The 22,457-nt window shown below is 46.9% G+C and overlaps 1 protein-coding gene and 1 pseudogene across 1 annotated transcript in view; one reads left to right on the top strand and one right to left on the bottom strand.

The window, feature by feature from the left end:
- Positions 1-17,663, top strand: part of LOC141334329 (uncharacterized) — a 31,913-nt pseudogene extending 14,250 nt beyond the window's left edge.
- The window catches only part of ar (androgen receptor), a 77,456-nt gene that overhangs the window by 43,101 nt on the left and 11,898 nt on the right, over positions 1-22,457 (bottom strand). The gene's annotated exons all lie outside the window — the stretch shown is intronic.

The raw sequence follows: 22,457 nt of genomic DNA on the forward strand, positions 1-22,457 counted from the left end.
CTCACCCACATGTTATCCAAGATGTTAATGTCTTTCTTTCTTCAGTCGCATGGAAATTATAGCTTTTGAGAAAACATTTCAGGATGTTTCTCTATATAATAGACTTTAATAGGGATCCAAATTGCAGTTTCAATGCAGCTTCAAAGGACACTACACAAACAATAAGTAATTTTCTTTAAAAAATTTAAATTGATATACTTTTGAACCACAAATGCTCGTTTAGCACCAGCCCGACCTCACGCATTACGCAATCGTGTTAGAAAGGTCACGTGTGACGTAGGCAGAAATACCGACCCAGTGTTTACAAAGCGAGGAGAAAATAAAAAAAGTTTTTCACCCTACCCTACCTTTTGGAACCAAAGTACACAGACGAAGAACTTACTGTGCGTGACCTTTTTTAACATTTGTAGTTAAAAAGTATATAAATTAGTATTTCTTTTAGAAAATGACTGATTTTTTTAGATAATGGTTGGCCACCACTGAAGTCCATTATATGAAGAAAAATGTTTTCTTCAAAAAAACTTAATTTCTTTGTGACTGAAGATAGAAAGACATGAACATCTTGGATGACAGGGGGGTAGGGCTGGGTATCGAAAACAGGTTCCATTTTAGAATGCGCTTCCAAATTTCCTATAACCAGGTATTCGATAAGACACGTGCATTTCGATTCCGCTTAACAATTCCAGCATTCGCATTTAAATGTGATTTTTAAACTATTTAAAGGAACCGTATGTAGGATTGTGGCCAAAACTGGTACTGCAATCACTTTCAAAATACTGTAGAACGGTGTATCCCCTCCCCTTCCCCCCTGACTCGAGGTTGCCAGCTAAGCTGCAGGATCCAGTAGGAACGTAGGCTGCTACAAGGAGCTTCTAATGGCAAGTGACGAGTCCTACACAGTAATTTTTTTTCTTCTGTTAATTATGTTTATGCTTCACGAGAGATGTTTTGCATAGTAATTATGTATCGCAAAAATTTACTAATGGCGATTAGCCAAATATTTCGTAAAGATGTACTGTAATACCACATTTCAGTCGGAACATAGATTGTTTTCATACCCTGCTAGTGGTGCGATGTAAAGCTTTTTATGAACGCATTTAGCACGGGTGACCATGGAAAATCCACTGTTTACAGAAGCAAAGTTAGCCAAACATAGATGAATCTTACCTGTCCAGGAGAAAATTAGCAACGTTGGCATCTGTCTTCAAATTCTTCTTCGTTTTCATGTGTAACTGTATTTTTAGATCTGTGCTCATTGTTAAAGAGACAGCCGTCTAATAAACGTGCTGCCTGTCATTAATGTTAATCAAAGAACAAAAGAAAATCATAAACTGACTGAATATCTTTCGTAAATTTACTGAGGGTAATCAATATTTTATATATGAAAAGAAAACGTCTCGGTTACGTATTGTAACCCTCATTCCCTGAAGGAGGGAACGGAGACGTCTCGTCGAGACCGACGAATTGGGATATTGCCTGGATAGACCAATCTACTTCGTGTGTATACAAACGAGCCAATGAATATTGGCATGCATGATTGCAGCCAGCTGCGGCTGATCACAGCGTGAGCATATAATGCGCAGCAGGTGCTTGCATCATCAAGGTTTCGCTGAGGAGCTGGGACAGGCCCGGCCATACAGCGGTGGTACAGGAGCCGCGGCGACGGGACGAGACGTCTCCGTTCCCTCCTTCAGGGAACGAGGGTTACAATACGTAACCGAGACGTTCCCTATCAGTCGGTCTCTTCGACGTCTCGTCGAGACCGACGAATTGGGATCCCTAACAAAGTGCCGTGGCTGCTGTCCCTTCCAGTGTCCTGAGCGGGCCCCCCTGGGTCCCGTTACTGGCTTTGGCCAGGGGCTCGCATCAAGGAGAGCCAGTCACTGTATAACTCAGCACCATCCATTTCAGTGAAACTGGAGCACTGGGAATATGCGGAGCTCACGTCCTTCCGATAGGAGCTTCGGAGCAATACACATATAACTCAATTCAGGTTTATATGGAAGATTGGAGGTGATTGAACCCTCATATACTGGTAGAAGTACTACCGGGGAAACACACAGCCTCTGGGGCGCAATGTGGACTTTGTAAGAGATGCAATTAAGTCTCTACGTAGAGCCTAGCCCTCTACCGGTTCTGAAGGATTCATCGAGTGAGGGCCTGACGCCTGACGTTCCGCTACGTCAGCTGTCAAGCTCAGCGGAGGAGTTCGACAGAGCTACTCTTAGGTTACTCTGGAGCAGTATAGCAAGCCGACCCGAGGCCTCTCTGTGCCTACCCGTTTGAGGTGAGAACACAGGAGGAGACTGTGTCTACACGAAGGCTATAGAACCTCGTGAACGTGTTAGGGGTCGCCCAGCCCGCCGCTCTACAAATGTCATTTAGCGAGGCGCCGCGAGCCAGTGCCCAGGAGGATGCAACACTCCTAGTCGAGTGTGCTCTCAGCCTGAGGGGGCAGGGCACACCCTGAACCTGATAGGCCAGGGTAATGGCATCCACTATCCAGTGGGCCATCCTCTGCTTGGAGACGGCATTCCCCTTCTGCCTGCCTCCATGACACACAAAGAGCTGGTCTGAGGTCCTGAAGCTTTGTGTCCGGTCAACGTAGCATCTTAGTGCTCGAACGGGACAAAGCAAAGCCAGGGCTGGGTCTGCCTCCTCCGAGGGCAGCGCTTGCAGGCTCACCACTTGGTCCCGGAAGGGAGTCGTGGGAACCTTGGGCACATAACCAGGCCGGGGCCTCAGTGTTACCTGGGAATCCGCCGGGCCAAACTCTAGGCACGAATCGTCGACCGAAAATGCGTGCAGGTCTCCTACCCTCTTGATGGAAGCCAATGCAAGCAGGAGCAGAGTTTTCATTGAGAGAAACTTCAGCTCAACTGACTGCAAAGGCTCAAAGGGAGCCTGCTGCAGTGCTGTGAGCACTAGCGACAGGTCCCAAGAGGGCACGGAAGGGGGCCTAGTGGGATTCAACCTCCTGGCGCCCCTAAGAAACCTGGTGACCAGGTCGTGCTTCCCTACCGACCTTCCTTCTATGAGGTCGTGGTTGGCAGCTATAGCAGCCACATAGACTTTAAGGGTTGAGGGGGACAGCCTATGCTCCAACCCTTGCTGCAAAAAGGAGAGCACGGCTCTGATCGGGCATCTTCGGGGGTCCTCTCCCCGGGAGGAACACCAATCAACGAACAGGTTCCATTTAAGGGCGTAGGCATGTCTAGTAGACTGCGCTCGCGCCGAAGTAATAGTGTCAACTACCCCTTGGGGTAGGTCACTTAGAACCTCCGCGTCCCGTCCAGGGACCAGACATGTAATTTCCAGAGGTCTGGACGCGGGTGCCATAGTCAGAAGATCCTTCTTCAGAGGGATTTGCCAGGGAGGGGCTGTCGCGAGGAGCATGAGTTCGGGGAACCAGGTCCGAGTGGGCCAGTAAGGGGCTACCAGAAGGACCTGCTCCTCGTCCTCCCTGATCTTGCACAATGTCTGTGCGAGAAGGCTCACTGGGGGAAACGCATATTTGCGGAGGCCCCGCGGCCAGCTGCATGCCAATGCGTCCGTGCCGAGTGTGCCCTCGGTCAGGGAGAAAAAGAGCTGGCAGTGGGCTGTCTCCGGGGAGGCGAACAGATCTACTTGAGCCTCGCCGAAGCGTCTCCAAATCAGCTGAACTGACTGGGGGTGGAGTCTCCACTCTCCGGGAAGCGCAGCTCGTGAGAGCTCGTCGGCCGCACGGTTGAGCAACCCGGGAATGTGAATGGCACGAAACGACCTCAGATGCTTCTGACTCCACAAGAGGAGATGACGGGCGAGTTGCGACATGCGACGGGAGCGTAGACCGCCTTGCTGGTTGATGTACGCAACGGTCGCAATATTGTCCGTACGGACCAGCACGTGTTTGCCACGTAGGTGCCCCTTGAGGCGGAGCAGGGCGAGACGTACTGCAAGCAACTCGAGGCAGTTGATGTGCCAAGTCAGCTGGGGGCCCGTCCAAACCCCTGAAACTGCCTGTCCGTCGTACGTGGCTCCCCACCCGGTGGCGGAGGCATCTGTGTGTAGCACAGCATGCCTGGAGACCTGTTCCATGAGTACTCCTGCCCGTAGAAATGAGAGGTCTGACCACTGGGTGAAAGTCTGGCGGCAAGCCGGTGTTATTTGAACCCGGTGAGAGCCGCGAAGCCACGCTCTCCTCGGGACTCGGCCATGAAGCCAGTGTTGAAGCGGTCTCATATGGAGCAGCCCCAGCGGTGTAACCGCCGCTGCTGCTGCCATATGCCCCAGGAGCCTCTGAAATTGTTTCAGTGGGACCGCTGTCCTGCTCTTGAACGTGTCTAGGCAGTTCAAAACTGACTGAGCACGTTCCTGCGTGAGGTGTGCTGTCTGGCTGACCGAGTCCAGTTCCATACCGAGAAAAGAGATTCTCTGTGTTGGAGAGAGTTTGCTCTTTTCCCAGTTGACCCGAAGACCCAACTGGCTGAGGTGTGCGAGCACCAGGTCCCTGTGTTCGCATAACTGAACTCGAGACTGTGCTAGGATGAGCCAGTCGTCGAGGTAGTTGAGAATGCGAATGCCCTGTTCTCTGAGGGGAACAAGGGCCGCCTCCGCGACCTTCGTGAAGACACGGGGGGAGAGGGACAGCCCGAAGGGCAGGACCGTGTACTGATATGCCCTGCCTTCGAACGCGAACCGCAGAAACGGTCTGTGGCGCGGAAGGATTGAGACATGAAAGTACGCGTCCTTCAGGTCGATCGCTGCAAACCAATCTTGGGGACGGACGCATCTGAAAATGTGTTTCTGAGTGAGCATTTTGAACGGTAGCCTGTGAAGGGCCCGGTTCAAGACGCGCAGATCCAAGATCGATCGAAGCCCGCCGCTTTTCTTGGGTACTATGAAGTACGGGCTGTAAAAGCCTGTCCTCATATCGGCTGGAGGGACCGGCTGTATCGCTTCCTTCGCCAGCAAGGAAGCGACCTCTGCAGGCAAGAAGGGAGCATCTGCGGCCCTGACTGAGGTGAAGTGGATACCTCTGAATTTGGGAGGGCGCCGGGCGAACTGAATCGCATAGCCGAAAGTGATGGTCCGAAGGAGCCAGCAAGATGGGCTGGGAAGCTCTTTCCAGGCTCCCAGAAAATAAACAAGCGGCACAAGGGGGACCACCGGCGTACCTGCGGGGGTGCAGCGAAGGGGGGGGCAGGGACCCTGCCTCACAGTCTCGTTGCCGGACCGGGGCGGGGTCAGAGCGTCTGTATGTAGAGTGTGTGAGACGCTTACCTGCGCATGAGCCGATGGTGCGTGAGTAGTCCGTCTTGCCGTGCTCTCGAACCGCCCATCGTCGCTCGCTGGCGAGGGGGGAGGACGGGTGAGGCGCAGGGGTGGCCTGCGCATTCCCCGCAGTCCCGCTTGGGGACCCAGAGATAGAGAAATTTGCTCTTTTGTCGAGTATTTGGGGTCGGTGGCGGGGAAAAACAAACAAAAGATTCTCCGCCCGGCCCTCCTCCGGGGGAGGGAGTGGTGCGGTCACCATCTCCCGAAGAGCAGCATCCTCCATCTCTGGGTCGCCCGTCTCAGGGTCTCTTGTTCTTACGCTTCCCACTGGTCTTTGTGGGGGCCTGGACGGGCTGGGCGGCTGCCCGGCGACCGGCTCCACGGCGCCGTTGTGAAGGCTCCTGCGGTGGCTGCTGTGGAGCGGAGGCGGAAGCCGGGGGCCGCCCTCGGCGATGAGCAGACTGGGGTGCCGCCGGCGGACGGGTGGAGGCAGCAGCTGTACGCCGGGGCAGGATGTGACTGATGGCCTCAGTCTGCTTCTTGGCTGCGGAAAACTGCTGGGCAAAGTTCTCCACAGCGTCGCCGAAGAGGCCGGTCTGGGACACCGGAGCGTCGAGGAACCTGGTCTTATCGCAGTCCCTCATATCAGCCAGACACAGCCAGAGATGGCGTTCCTGGACCACCATGGTGGACATGGCACGACCCAGAGACCGCGCGGTCACCTTCGTCGCACGTAGCGCGAGGTCCGTGGCGATACGAAGTTCACGAAGAACTTCTGGGTCGTGACCACCCTCGTACAGGTCTTTCAGTGCCTGGGCCTGATGCACCTGTAGCAACGCCATAGCGTGAAAGGCGGAACCATCGGAGCCGCAGGCCGCATAGGCACTGCCGATCAGAGCCGACGAGTGCCTACAGGCCCGGGACGGGAGCGATGGATTGTTGCCCCGCCAAGTGGAAGCGGTGCCCGGACACAGTTGCATCGCAACCGCACGCTCCACCGGCAGGACTGCCGTGTATCCCCGCGCTGGTCCGCCATCGAGGGTGGTTAGGGAGGAAGTCCCACTCGAGCGGTTTCGGGCAGGGAAAGGTGCCGTCCACGTTCGGGTGAGTTCTTCATGCACCTCCGGGAAGAATGGCACTGGGGTGGGGCGCTGAGAACCAGCGCGGGCCACCCCGAGATACCAGTCGTCCAGCCGGGAGGGGTCGGGACGTGATGGAGGATTCCATTCAAGCCCTACCCTCTCGGCGGCCCGGGCAAGCATAGCCACCATCTCCGGGTCAGTATCGGGCACCGCTGATCGCCCAGTGGACGACAGTGTGCCGTCCTCCTCCTCAGAGAGGTCTGGCTCTCCCCCCGATGCTGTGACCGACATCTGTTCGTCGAGGGGGGCCCCAAAAGTAACGGGCGGTACCCCTAAGGGAGGTCCAACCCGCTCCTCTGAGAGCCCCGGTGGCGACGGAGCGTCGGTGGAAGGAGGAGCCCCCGCCGATGGAATGGGCGGGGAGTTCCTCACCGTCACCGTCAGACCGGGCAAGCCCTCTGCTTCCAGCGACAACGCCCCCCCAACGTTTGCTTGGAGGAACGTTCGTTCTGGGCAGAGGGACTGGAACCCCGCCCCTTTGCAGGAAACGGAGTCTGGTCCGCAACTCCGCGATGGTCATACTCCCACAATGGGGACATGACTCATCCACGAACGCTGCCTCAGCGTGTTGTAAGCCCAGACACGTGAGGCAGTGTGCGTGGCCATCACCCGGCGCCAGGAAACGGCCGCACCCAGAAACGCACGGGGAGAAAGGCATGACGCCTTGTCTTTAAAAAGACGCTCAACCCGCGGAGCTCCTTTAGAAATTCACTCTTTAAGGAAATTGCTCTTATAGGAATTTGCTCTTTTAGTGCTGAGGCGCACAGGGGAAATGGCCGCAGCAACACAGAAGGTGGATGGTGAAAACCAGCTGTGTGCTTCCACTCGACACGGAAGACCACGCCGCTGAAGAGCCGTGCCGCCAACACAAAAGAGAAGAAAAGGAGGTACGTGTTGCTTCTGACTCGTCCCACACAGAATGGTCCAGCTCCGAAGCGAAAGCTTGATGATGCATGCACCTGCTGCGCATTATATGCTCACGCTGTGATCAGCCGCAGCTGGCTGCAATCATGCATGCCAATATTCATTGGCTCGTTTGTATACACACGAAGTAGATTGGTCTATCCAGGCGATATCCCAATTCGTCGGTCTCGACGAGACGTCGAAGAGACCGACTGATAGGGAACCATGCAGTGTTTTCAAACTTTTGATTTAAATTTCTGTACCTGACATTTGTTCAGTTTTATTACTTTGTCTTTAAAAATTTAATGTTTGAAATTGAAATCTAGTTGTTTTTTTTCCTGTGGTATTTTTTGGTAAAACCATAAGCAAAAGACAGAATAAATATGTTTGACATCTTAATGTTTGACTGAAAACTTAAAAAAAAATTTTTATCTTATTGGCATCGGAATTAGGAATCGGTAAGAATCGGAATCGAAAAAAATCAGAATCGACAAGCAGAATCGGAACCGGAATCAGAATCAATACAATTGAAACGATACCCAACCCTACATGGGGGTGAGTAAATTATCAGGATTTTTTTTTTCTGAAGGTGAACTTCTCCTTTAATACACATGAAATACAGCAAAACCCGTATTGTTGCATTTAAACTCATAATCCTTCTGATTTCCAGCAACAATATGATAAAAAAGTAATGTTCTTTAAGGAATTGTATTATTATTTGTAATAATTAAATTAATTACATTATTAATTAAACATTCATGAGTTTACGCTTACATATAATTAGCCGGAGTATAGTAGTGCATGTTTGGCGTGCTGTCCAGAGAAGGGCTCCGAGCTCGGGAATGGCCCGAACCCAGAGTACCCCCCAATAGGAGTAGTAAGAACTCGGAGTGAGGAGATGGGGTGGTGGAGGTTTACTGATAAACCGTCAAGTGGATAGAGGTGAGTCAGCTGTATTTAAACCTATAGCGTTGATTGACTTGAGTGGGCTCAAGTATCTGATGCGCTTCTCCCAAACTTTGTTAAAGAAACATCATTTTAGTAAAAATGATTTATAGTTCATAAGAGAATTGAGTTTGTGAATAAAACACTTGCTAGTCGTCTCCAACATTTCATATTCCTCTCAGGTTGTCAAGTCCTTTTAGAGCTCTCCTGCTCTTACTCATTTTCCTCTCTCAAACCGAAATACGTTCTAAAACCGTAATTGATCCTCATTTAATTTCACCTTTTCTTCTCATAAATCCAGTAATTATTCCTTCATATGCAAACAAGTAAATTAAACCTGATTCTGCAATAATGTGCAATCAAACTGTTTACAGTTGCCTGAAATTTATAATTCACATTTAATGAAGAGTGAAGGGGGGGATACTGAGCAAATATTACCGAAATTTTGACTCGGCATCTTTATCAAAATTACACTCGCTCACAGAGCGCCTTGGTGTGTGCTGTCGTGTGTATCTGAGTCTTTTATCCGTCGTTTGATCTTTGCATAACATACTGTAAATAGGTTAGGTTAGAGTGACCTGCTCGTACTCGCCTACTCCACCCACAGAAAATTAATGCCAACACAAATACACCAATCTCGCACACACAAATGCTCATCTCGCACACACACACAGACACACACACAAACATATAATGATTATAACCGAAGTACACTCCCATCAAATATCTAATATCAAACCCCATTAAAACGCATAACAAAATAAAACAGACCCGCACACACAAAGTCCGCTTGTGTTGGTATTAATTTGCAGTGGGCAAAGCGTATGTGTGTGTTTGATTCAGAAAATTCATTACTACCTTCAACAGCTGATGTCAGGCTGACTTCAGAGAAATGTCTTCTGATTACTTTCCTAAGAGCTTTCATAGTTCATACACACAAACACACAGGCTGAGCTGTTTTTCTGAAGCCCGTTGGCAATTGCACATGCTCCATCCTGAGCCAATGTGGAATGTTTTACATAGTTGTGAAGCTTCTGAATAGGATATAAACGGGTTCGCTTCAATTGCAGTTCGGTTGGAAGTGCTGAGAGGTCACCGAAAGCCCAGAAGAACAGTTCTAAGACAAAGTGTGTTTACATGCAAACAATGCAGCTATAGCATCGTTACTTTGAGTTCAAATGCAAGGAAATACTCTTGAAAGAATAGGAAATACTCATCACAGCAGGATACACCCTCCACCCTTACAGTAGCAAAAAGCATGTCTTAAATAATAGAGCATTAAGCAATTACTACCACTACCTTAGGATACATTAATATACTTGGATGGGGCCTAATGGTTAAGGATGTGGGCAACTAACTCCAAGGTTGCTGACTCAATACCAGGTAGGATTTACCCGAGAGAGATACTAAGATCACAGTTCGACTCCACAGGTCCTGTGTCTTTGAAGAAGGCACTTACACTATAGTGAATAACAAATGTCAATTAAGATATTGCTGAAAACAATTTGCAAAATGACCCATCTGAGAGAACATACAATACATAATCATCACAGGAAGCTCTCTTAGTAGGGACAATTTAAAGTCAGTTAATCTATACAGATGGACACACAAGGAAACGAATGCTAATTCTGCAGTCTTTATGCATTAGGTTTTCCTTGCCCGTCGATATATATGTATTTGGTTTTTCACTTTATCTGACAGCTAAAAACTGAATGCGAAAGTGGCTGGATTTTGATGACAAGGTTACAAGTTATATTGATTTGGCTTTGCTCTGTATGTCATTAGATGATAAAGAAAATAAAAAAAGACAGAACCGCATTTTCTCATCTCCTTGTTTATATATAATAAATGTGCTTAATATACAATTTTATTGGTCTCATTTTATATTAGGTGACCTGGAATACTATGTAGTTAAAGTGAAATTAATAATTTGATACATTACCAGTCAAACGTTATTGAACAGTAAGATTTGTAATGTTTTTAAAGAAGTCTCTTGTGCTCACCAAGCCTGCATTTATTTGATCCAAAGTACAGCAAAAACAGTAATATATTTTTACTATTTAAAATAATTGTTTTTTATTTAAATATATTTTAAAATGTAACTTATTCCTGTGATTTCAAAACTGAATTTTTAGCATCATTACTCCAGTCAAACCATCCTTCAGAAATCATTCAAATATTTTGATTTGCTGCTCAAAACATTTATTATTATTATGTTGAAAACAGCTACAGAGTAGATTTTTTTCAGACTTATTTGATGAATAGAAAGTTCAGAAGAACAGCATTTATCTAAATAGAAAAATAGAGATCTTTTGTAATATTATAAATGTCTGTATCATCGCTTTTGATCAATTTAAAGCATCCTTGCTAAATAAAAGTATTATTTTTATATAATCTTCTCAAAAACAAACAAACAAACAAACAAACAAACAAAAAAACTTATACTGACTCCAAGCTTTTGAATGTTATAGCGTATAATAACAAAAGCTTTTTATTTCAGATAAAATGCTGATCTTCAGATCTTTCTATTCATCAAAGAATTCTGAAAAAATGGTACTCAACTGTTAATATTGACAATAATAATAATAATAATGTTTCTTAAACAGCAAATCAGCATATTAGAATGATTTCTGAAAGATCATGTGGCACTAAAGACTGGGGTAATGATGCTGAAAATTCAGCTTTGTTCACAGCAATAAATTACATTTTAAAATATTTTCAAATAGAAAGCATTTCTTTTAAATAGTAAAATTATTTCACAACATTACTGTTTTTGCTGTATTTTGAATCAAATAAATACAGTCTTGTTGAGCAGAAGAGAATTCTTTAAAAACATTTAAAATCTTACTGTTCATAAACTTTTGACTGGTAGTGTAATTACATCTGTAATTTCTGTTATTACATTTATAACTACACTGTTAACTCATCCTTTACACCTTAACCCATCCTTAACCCTACCCATACCACCAAACCTGTGCCTAACCTCTGTATCCCACCTCAATAGCAGCAGAAGTGTTTTGCAATACAATGTGAACATAAAAAACACATTGTACTTATTTGAGATTTAAGTCCATAGTAGTTAAATCCACCTAATATAAAATAGGATATTTTATATAGTATAAAAATAAATGCATTTCAGTGAGAGTAAATGCAATTCAATAATATCTTCTTTAAATATAAACGTCCTTGGGGCTCGCAAAAATAATCTCTGAAAAACTTTAATAAATAAATCAATTGCATGAGTACAGTTCAGAGACACAAAGTCAATGCAGAAACTGCTCTCAGGTAGTTCCACAACTTAATCACATCATGCAAATAAGCAACGAGGCATTGTCTTAGCATGAGAAAGTGAATATAAAAAGATAACCAAAGGTTTGGTGTCTGACAATATCAGCCTCAGGCGGCACACCCACAGGGCGTTCATTGACAATCTGACACATGCTGCACAGAAAATTGGCAAGAGCTGAAACTGCCAACTCAGAGATGACTGGCTGGCTCTTACGTAATTTCCTGGGTGGAGAGTTGTTTATCAATTTTCCAGAACAAAGAACAAAGACGTGTTTGCAGTTTACCAGGTTGGTACAATAGTGAATAACCAGCCACTGGATCTGACAATGTGTGCAACATTTAGAGCATTAAGTGAATTATATATCCTTGAACAATGTCAAAATACTTGTTCTCAAGCTACATGTGACTTTTCTTACAACACTTTAAACGAACAGCATTTCCCAAAAGTATTGTAAGCCTAAGTAGATAGTAGAACCACAGAAACGATGCTTTTGGGAAATACATTTCTGGTCAATCAAACAGACAGCTGAAGAAGCAGATGACAGGCTCAACGTTAACATTTACATTACCAACTCAGAAAAATACTTTCAGTAGAGTCTATGTATTCAAAATCAAAGACCTGCCATGGACATTTGCAAGAGGTGATACTGAGTAATTCTTCAAACAAAATCATACCTTAAAAGCAATTCAAGTGTTAAGAATAAAATAAATACCGTCAAGTGTGTAAATAATATGTTATTTTCACTAGCTTAACAGTTTAGTTATTTAGACTGTTTGTTTAGTCTACAGTCGTGGCCAAAAGTTTTGAGAATGAAATATTGGTTTTCACAAAGTTGGCTGCTCAACTGCTTTTAGATCTTTGTTTCAGTTGTTTCTGTGATGTACTGAAATATAATTACAAGCACTTCATACGTTTCAAAGGCTTTTATCGACAATTACATGACATTTATGCAAAGAGTCAGTATTTGCAGTGTTGGCCCTTCTTTTTCAGGACCTCTGCAATTCGACTGGGCATGCTCTCAATCAACTTCTGGGCCAAATCCTGACTGATAGCAACCCATTCTTTCATAACCACTTCTTGGAGTTTGTCAGAATTAGTGGGTTTTTGTTTGTCCACCCGCCTCTTGAGGATTGACCACAAGTTCTCAATGGGATTAAGATCTGGGGAGTTTCCAGGCCATGGACCCAAAATTTCAACGTTTTGGTCCTCGAGCCACTTAGTTATCACTTTTGCCTTATGGCACGGTGCTCCATCGTGCTGGAAAATGCATTGTTCTTCACCAAACTGTTGTTGGATTGTTGGAAGAAGTTGCTGTTGGAGGGTGTTTTGGTACCATTCTTTATTCATGGCTGTGTTTTGGGGCAAAATTGTGAGTGAGCCCACTCCCTTGGATGAGAAGCAACCCCACACACGAATGGTCTCAGGATGCTTTACTGTTGGCATGACACAGGACTGATGGTAGCACTCACATTGTCTTCTCCGGACAAGCCTTTTTCCAGATGCCCCAAACAATCGGAAAGACGCTTCATCAGAGAATATGACTTTGTCCCAGTCCTCAGCAGTCCATTCGCTATACTTTTTGCAGAAGATCAATCTGTCCCTGATGTTTTTTTTGGAGAGAAGTGGCTTCTTTGCTGCCCTTCTTGACACCAGGCCATCTTCCAAAGGTCTTGGCCTCACTGTGCGTGCAGATGCGCTCACACCTGCCTGCTGCCATTCCTGAGCAAGCTCTGCACTGGTGGCACTCCGATCCTGCAGCTGAATCCTCTTTAGGAGACAATCCTGGGGCTTACTGGACTTTCTTGGACGCCCTGAAGCCTTCGTAACAATGCAGTGGAAAGTTTTTTTCGGGATTAAGTTAATTTTCATGGCAAAGAAGGTGTCATGACTCTGGGCTGCGGACTTTTCCCTTCCCCACCAGAGGTCACTGTCTCCCTTCCTCCAGCACCCCACTCCTCTAGATCACATACACCTGTCCCATCACACACTACAATCACACCTCTGATCACACAGCTGTCTCCCATCACCTAGCACTATATTAGTCTCCCCTTTCCCACCACTCTTTGAGTTTGCATTGTTTCCTGTTTTCAGTTTGTGCTCTATTCGGATGTCTGTCTTTCTTGCTCCTGCCTTGTCATGTCTGGTTGTGCCGTGTTGGCCTTTTGTTTAGTTTTGTTTGTTTGTTGTTTAAATAAATATTCACCCTCCCTGCATTTGGACCCTGACCTCATCTCTCAACGTGACAGAATGCAAACTCCCATTATGGGGCCAGCGGGGAGGTTTCTTTTCGAAGCGGCGAAGCCCACTCACTCTGTTCCCGATGCGGCGGCGTCCGCTCACTCTGTGCCCGATGCGGCGGCGTCCGCTCACTCTGTGCCCAATGCGATGGCGTCCGTTTACGTTCATCTGGCGGCGATGGATGCTTACAGAGCGGAGGCTGCGCTGGAGCACGTCCGCTTCAGGGTGGCGGCAGAGGCGCTCTTTCGAGGGATGGCAGCCGTGCATACGTTCCTCTGGCGGCGGTGCCCACACACGTTCCTCTGACGGCGGCGGTGCCCGCTCACGTTCCTCTGACGGCGGCGGTGCCCGCTCACGTTCCTCTGGCGGCGGTGCCCACTCACGTTCCGCTGGCGGCGGTGCCCACTCACGTTCCGCTGGCGGCGGTGCCCACTCACGATCCACTGGCGGCGGTGCCCACTCAAGTTCCGCTGGCGGCGGTGCCCACTCACGTTCCACTGGCGGCGGTGCCCACTCACGTTCCACTGGCGGCGGTGCCCACTCACGTTCCGCTGGCGGCGGTGCCCACTCACGTTCCCCTGGCGGCGGTGCCCACTCACGATCCACTGGCGGCGGTGCCCGCTCACGTTCCTCTGGCGGCTGTGCCCGCTCACGTTCCTCTGGCGGCGGTGCCCGCTCACGTTCCACTGGTGGCCGTGCCCGCTCACGTTCCACTGCCGGCGGTGCCCGCTCACGTTCCTCTGGCGGCGTTGCCCGCTCACGTTCCTGAGTCCGGTCATGGCCTGCCCGAACTCCCAAGCCCTACGCTGGTCTCGCCCAGCCTCCCGGACCCTTCGTCTCCGGCCCTGCAGCCGCTGCACAGGCCTGGCCCACCATCCCTCCCCCTGTTTCACAAGTCCCCCGTTCCACCTCCCTCCAGACTTGTTCGGCCTCAGGGAACGTCTGGAAGCCGTTCCTTAGGGGAGGGGTACTGTCATGACTCTGGGCTGTGGACTTTTCCCTTCCCCACCAGAGGTCACTGTCTCCCTCCCTCCAGCACCCCACTCCTCTAGATCACATACACCTGTCCCATCACACACTACAATCACACCTCTGATCACACAGCTGTCTCCCATCACCTAGCACTATATTAGTCTCCCCTTTCCCACCACTCTTTGAGTTTGCAGTGTTTCCTGTTTTCAGTTTGTGCTCTATTCGGATGTCTGTCTTTCTTGCTCCTGCCTTGTCGTGTCTGGTTGTGCCGTGTTGGCCTTTTGTTTTGTTTTGTTTGTTTGTTGTTTAAATAAATATTCACCCTCCCTGCATTTGGACCCTGACCTCATCTCTCAACGTGACAGAAGGACTATGCAGTTCATCTGATCACTCTTCATAACATTCTGGAGTATATGCAAATTGCTATTATAAAAACTTAAGCAGCAACTTTTCCAATTTCCAATATTTATGTAATTCTCAAAACTTTTGGCCACGACTGTAGACTTGTTGTATGTTTAGCTACATACTTGAACAGGAATGCACTTGCTTTGATTTTAACATATTTCATGGGAAGGTCCCATTTTCATCTGCACCGTAGACACAGAAGTGTCTTTTTCAGAAGCTGTTCTTGTATCTTCCATTCTTGATTAAGAGTCTAAGCTCACAGAGTTTCTCAGCTTAAAAACGTTTCACTCAACTAATTTCTACTCCTTTTAAGGGTAAGAAATAAAACTTTCCTCTTGACAAAATACTTTCTGCTTTTGCTACAGAGCTGAACTAGGAATTTTCTTTTTTGCTACATATTGTTGTGAATGTGAGGTTCTTTTCATTGGTCTGCAGTCTCCTTTCATTTTAATGACCCCAATGCTTGATTTTTTTTTTAAATCAGTACAATGAGAACAATGGAGTTATCATGTATAATCTTTCGAAAAGGAAGGAATTTTCAATGTGATTCTTAGCTGGTTAACATTAAATTTATATATCTCATAGACCTGCAGATATCTGGTCAAATTGATGAAAATAACATGTGCCACATTTAAATGAGTATTTGAATAAAAGGTAAGCAGACACCATAGGCCACTGAATTTGACTTTCTTTTTTTTAAATAAAGAAGATTTAACATCTCAACAGAAAAACAGAGCAGCGCTACAGCTCACACTTTTCTGGTCATGAAGGTTGTATTTATTTGATTAAAAATACAGAAAAATCAGTAATATTGTGAAATATTATTACAGTTTAAAATTAATCTAAATTAAATTAAACTAAAAATTAAATTTCACCAGCTATTACTCCAGTCTTCAGTGTCACATGATCCTTCTGAAATCATTCTAATATGCTGATTTGTTTATTTTTTAATTTTGCTAATATTTTTGTGGAACAAGTAATACTTTTTCAGGATTCGTTGATGAATAAAACGTTAAAAAAGACAGTGTTTATTTAAAATAGAAATCTTTTGTAACAATATACACTACTGTTCAAAGTTTGGGGTCAGTATTTTTTTCTTTCCTACTTTGAAAGGTATTAATACTTTTAATCAGCAAGGATGTTAAATTGATTAAAAAAAATATACCAAAGACTAATATTGTAAGAAATGATTTCTATTTTGAATAAATGCTGTTCTTTTAAACTGTTTTCAAAAAAATACTAAGCAGCACAACTGTCAGAATGATTTCTGAAAGATCGTGTGACACTAAAGACTGGAGTAAAGGCTGAAATAAATAAAAGAAATACATTATATTTTAAAGTATATTAAAATTGAAAACTGCTATTTTAAATTGCAATATTTCATAATATTACTTTTTTCTGTACTTTTGGTCAAATAAATGATAAGCATAACTTTGATTAGCATAAGATACTTCTTTAAAAAATCTTACAAATCTTATTGATCTCATACATTTGAATGACTTACAGATATATTTATATAGTCTCAACTATAAATATAAATGTCTCAAATTTTGAATCTCATAAACTGAACAGACAACAAAGCAGCTAATATGATATTCGGTTGGACCTCTTGAACTTAAAGTAAACATTTTACAAATATAAAATTTTGTACCTTATTCATAGAAAGTGCCATGCAACTAATCTATGATGAGCACAGGTGCAAGGTAGCCGACATCGAGTTGTAAGGAATATAAATAGTAACATTGGTAACTGCCTTTTAGTCTCGCGTAGCCAGACCTTCAGATTGACGTCTGAAGGTCTGGAATTCATGGCAGCTTTAATTGGCCAAGGCCCGCCCATAAGGCCGTTTGACCGACATGTCAAACAACCAATCACAGTTCGTTTCGTTCAGCGTCACGTTTTGGGGCGTAGAAATGTCCCCACAACAACAGACTGGCATGCAACAAGTCAGGCATTGAAATAACCAGCATTGAAAGTTAACGAAGAAGAGGGAGAACAAGCAGTAAGTCAGTAATTTGTTCACGTACGTCGCAAATGTGTTTAAAAACAACAGTGTCTACATAAGCACCTTTTAGCAAAACGCCGAGTAAACCAGTCTGCGCTTTGTTTCCCGGCGGACCGAAAATAAACGCGACACTCGCGTGTTCCGGAAATCCGGTCAAATTCAACTAATCAGATGACGACTTCGACATTCCTGAAGTGTTTCCAGTTAAGTGTACCATATGCATCAGACGTTTAGCCAACGTTCCGTGGGCGTGACATCTGAGGCTGAGACTAACTGCCTTTAAACTTCAAGCTGGGCGACTGCTTAGATGTTATTTCCAATGTTTATTTTTGATTGATACATCTCCTAGGTGACATGCAGTGAGATACTCATTCAGAAACTGGCTCCTCACACTAAAGAAGGAGGGGGAAAAGAGGGGAAAACACCATGGGACATAGAAACGGCAAAAGAGATTGGCAGATGGCTTAGAAATACGGAAAAAGAAATCCAGACACAGAAGGAAAGGTGATATACTGTCAGGCATTGCCCGTGTAAAACAACACTGAACACTGGCAGCACGCTGTACAAACGTGCATGATTACTGCATGATTCTTTCAGAATGTTTTCAAAGAAGTATGTAAAGTATGCTTAAGAACGTCTAGGTTACGAAGGTAACCCTCGTTCCCTGAAGGAGGGAACGGAGACGTTACATGGGAATCGCTTGAGAGTCCAATCGTCTCTGAGCCTTATTCAAAAAGGCCAATGAAAATTGGCGAGTGGCATTTGCATGCTAAGCCACGCCCCGTACATACGGGTATATAAAATGGCGGCATGCAGCCAGTCAGTCAGGTTTTTGCTGAAGAGCCGGATCGAGCCGGCGTCAGCGCAAAACGTGACGGTCGTGGCAGGGGATGTAACGTCTCCGTTTCCTCCTTCAGGGAACGAGGGTTACCTTCGTAACCTAGACGTTCCCCTTCAGTCGTTTCACTATGACATTACATGGGAACAGACCCTATGGAACAGGCCACGACCCTGACGCGTTATGCACAACCCCACATGCCGGCAGGTCTTCTCAGACGTGTCCGCAGGCGGTCATTGTAACGTAACCTTCCCAACGCCCTGAGGCCCAATAGGGGGGCCTTTCTAGGGATGCCAGATGTACTGAAGCATGGGTTGGGGGGGCGGAGCACATGAGATCTTGACATGTGGAAATAAGAATAATTCAATATATCCATAAAGGCTTTTAGGGATACACGAGGGAAACAGCGGTCTCCTCCGCTGGAATAAATAAAAACTAAGCCACAACCTGCGGGGCGAAGGAGACCCAGGCAGGATCACAGTCAGGGACTACTCCGCATCTAGGCCAGACTGCGGGGCACGGAGGACCCAGGGTTCACCGGAGGGAACATTCTGGGAATTGGCGCACGGATCCACGTGGGAATGGTGCAGCAAGCCAACACCAGCCATCCTCCCGCTCACCTGAAGTCTTAAGTTAAGACACTGGAGGATACGGCCTCTACGCGAAGGTTGTAGAACTTAGCGAAGGTATTAGGTGTCGCCCAGCCCGCAGCTCTACAGATGTCTGCTAGTGAGGCGCCATGAGCCAACGCGTAGGATGAGGCAACACTCCTAGTGGAGTGGGCATGAACACCTAAGGGGCATGGCTCTCCCTGGTATAAGTAAGATAGGGAGATGGCTTCTACCACCCAATGGGCCAACCTCTGTTTGGAGACAGCATTCCCTTTCTGCTGACCTCCGAAGCAGACAAAGAGCTGCTCGGTCATGACCTCACGACCAGTGGGTGCTTACCCAGGGATGTTCCATCCACTGCATCATGATACGCTGCAATAGCAGCAGCATAGACTTTGAGAGTCGAAGGGGACAGCCTGCGCTCCAACTTCTCTTGCAGGAAGGAAAGCACTACTGCAATCGTGCATCTCTGTGGTCCTCAGCTCGAGAGGAGCACCAGTCAACGAACAGACCCCACCTCAGAGCGTAAGCCTGCCTCGTAGAGGGGGCTCGGGACTGAATGATGGTGTTTCTCACGGCCTGGGAAAGGCCGGCGAGGTCTGACGTGTCCCGTCCAGGAGCCAGACATGAAGGTTCCAAATTGTGCCCCTCCCCTGAGAAAGAAGGTCTTTCCTCAAGGGGATTTTCCAGGGAGGGGCTGCCGCGAGGGAAATGAGTTCTGGAAACCAGGTCCGGGTGGGCCAATATGGCGCGACCAGCAAGACCTTCTCCTCGTCCTCCCTGATCTTGCACAGGGTCTGTGCAAGGAGGCTCACTGGGGGAAAGGAGTACTTGAGCCCCGGAGGCCAGCTGTGTGCCAGGGCGTCTCTGCCGAGGGGAGCCTGGGTCAGAGAGAAAAAGAGCTGGCAGTGGGAGGTTTCGGGGGAGGCGAACAGATCTATCTGAGCCTGGCCGAAACGACTCCAAATCAGCTGGACTGACTCGGGGTGGAGTCGCCATTCTCCAGGGTGGGTGGACTGCCGTGAGAGCTGATCTGCTGCACGCTTGAGTTCCCCTGGAATGTGAACGGCACGTAGCGATTTCAGCCACGTTTGACTCCAGAGGAGCAGACGGCGGGCGAGTTGTGACAGGCGAGGTGAGCGAAGGACGCCCTGGCGATTGATATACGCCACAGTCGCGGTGCTGTCGGTGTGAACAAGCACGTGCTTCTGACGCAGCGTCGATCGGAAGCGACGAAGGGCCAGAAGCACAGTCAACAACTCGAGGCAACTGATGTGCCACTGCAGCTGAGGTCCTGTCCAGGAGCCCGAGGCTGCTTGCCCGTTGCATATAGCACCCCAACCCGTGGTGGAGGCATCCGTGTACACCACGACATGCCTGGAAACCTGCCCAAGGGAACTCCGGCCCGAAGGAAGGCAGGGTCTGACCACGGACTGAAAAGGCGGCGACACTGCGGGGAAACGCCAATCCGAAGTGTGCCACGGTGCCATGCCCGTCTTGGAACTCGATCGTGTAACCAGCGCTGAAGCGGTCTCATATGAAGCAAGCCCAGCGGCGAGACCGCGGCCGCGGCTGCCATATGCCCCAGGAGCCTCTGAAAAGTCTTGAGAGGGACAGCTGTCTTGTGTCTGAATAAGTCCAGACATCTCAGCACTGACTGCGCGCGCTCGTTTGTGAGGCGGGCTGTCATATTGATCATGTCTAGCTCCACACCGAGAAAAGAGATACTCTGCACTGGGGAGAGTTTGCTCTTCTCTCGGTTGAACTGAAGGCCCAGATGGCTGAGGTGCTGAAGCACCAAGTCCCTCTGCTCGCACAATAGGTCTCACGAGTGAGCTACAAGGAGCCAGTCGTCGAGATAGTTGAGAATGCGAAGCCCCGACTGCCAAAGAGGGGTCAGGTCTGCTTCCGCGACCTAGGTGAAGACGCAGGGAGAAAGGGACAGGCCGAATGGGAGAACCTTGTACTGATACGCTCGACCTTCGAAGGCAAACCGAAGAAAGGGTCTGTGAAAGGGTCTCTTATAGATCCCAGTCTGCCCAGGGCTTTTGTGCGCTCAGGGGGGCTTGCTCGCTGTAGCGGAGGAGGCTTGTTTATGGCCGTTAAAACGGCCGCCCGCAGGAATCCGCTGACGGCTGCCAAAACACTCTTTTAGTGGAATACTCGTCAGCACGTCAGCGGAGAGAAGAGCAGCAGGAACATTTCTTCTTTTTCTTGCTTTGAACAGGCTCGATCCGAACAGCTCTGAAGCAAATATCTGACTGACTGGCTGCATGCCGCCATCTTATATACCCGTATGTACGGGGCGTGGCTTAGCATGCAAATGCCACTCGCCAATTTTCATTGGCCTTTTTGAATAAGGCTCAGAGACAATTGGACTCTCAAGCGATTCCCATGTCACGTCGTAGTGAAACGACTGAAGGGGAAAGGGTGTGAATATTTAGTACATCTTGTTCCAGGTGTGACGTTGAGCATGGCCCTCATTATGTATTATGATAAAGACATAAAGTACTTTGTAAGAAGTCCTTATAATGAATAAAGGAAATCATGGAAGTCTGGAAGTCTTAAAACAGTATTTTTACATGGTTTCATGTACCTGGTTTTAAAACCGGTTTGCAGGTAAACGTGTGCAAGTGATGAGTCTGACCTTTGCATTACTGAGCCTCTTTTTCCATGTATCTGCCATCTTCCACTCTGTCTCCCATGGTGTTTTACTCTCTTTTTCCCCTCCTTCTTTTCTCTCATATGCCCAATGACTTTCATCATGTATTCAATTTTCACCCAGACCCCTGACGATCTTACAGAGGAGCAGAGGACCGTGTGACAGTGTATGTGCACGTGTGTGTGCGTCAGTGAGACGGTAGTGTGAGAGGTGTTGAGATGTTGTTAATATGGCCTCCAGCTGCCAGAGAGGGTCTAGAGGGGCAAAAGTGGCATAATTCTATAATGTGCTGATAACACTCTTTCTCCTCTCTTCTCTCTACTCAAAGAAAGACAGCTCTCCTAATCCTCCCCATCCTGTCATTTTTTTCTTTTAGCTCTTTTGGAAATACCTCACATCTCTTACATTTTCTGCCAAACTTCATAGTCTCTCTCAGACAATCTTGCTCGGTTCTATTTCTTACTCCTGTAATTTAGACGCTGATGGAAGTTGTTACTGATTTGACTGATTATAGAATAATACATGCTCTCGTTCCGTCTCCCGTTCAGCATGTACTCTATAATAACTTCAGATAGGTACGTTAGAGTCGGTGACCAATTGAAACCGGATCTCTACTCCTCACTGCGCTGCCTCCTCTTCGGCAATCAAAGAAAACAACCTCGGTGCGGAGTAATGCTGCCCTATATCTGCTGCTTCAGAAATACGATAATTGCAGGTCATTGTCAGCAAGTCAAGAAGTGCACCTGTCTGCTCAGAAACTTACTGCTTTATTAACTGAAAGCCATGCATTACTTCATAATACAGCACACCTCGGAAATAATTTGGTGAGGTTCTTCTTCAATTATTATTTCAAATTTGACGTAATTGTATCTAGTATGAACAAGCCTGTATCGTAAAACTCTGGCTTTACGATGAATACGCCAGTGGATGTTCTATGTAAATAATAGCAATTATATGCAATTCATCAAGGTCAGGGTGCTACTGTTTATATTTGTATGTACAAACACACAAGTTCTGCCACAGAAACACTCAAGTTCAATTTGACCTTTGCACGTTCCTGACTACATGGAATTTCTTTATTAATGAGTAATTTGTTTGCTATTAGTTATATCTATTCACTTAAAAAGGAACCTCCTGACTTTATGAGCTTTAACAAAAAGCTGCTATATGATAACTGCTGCAACAAAGATA

Source organism: Garra rufa, chromosome 5 (assembly GCF_049309525.1).
Source record: "Garra rufa chromosome 5, GarRuf1.0, whole genome shotgun sequence".
NCBI lineage: Eukaryota > Metazoa > Chordata > Actinopteri > Cypriniformes > Cyprinidae > Garra > Garra rufa.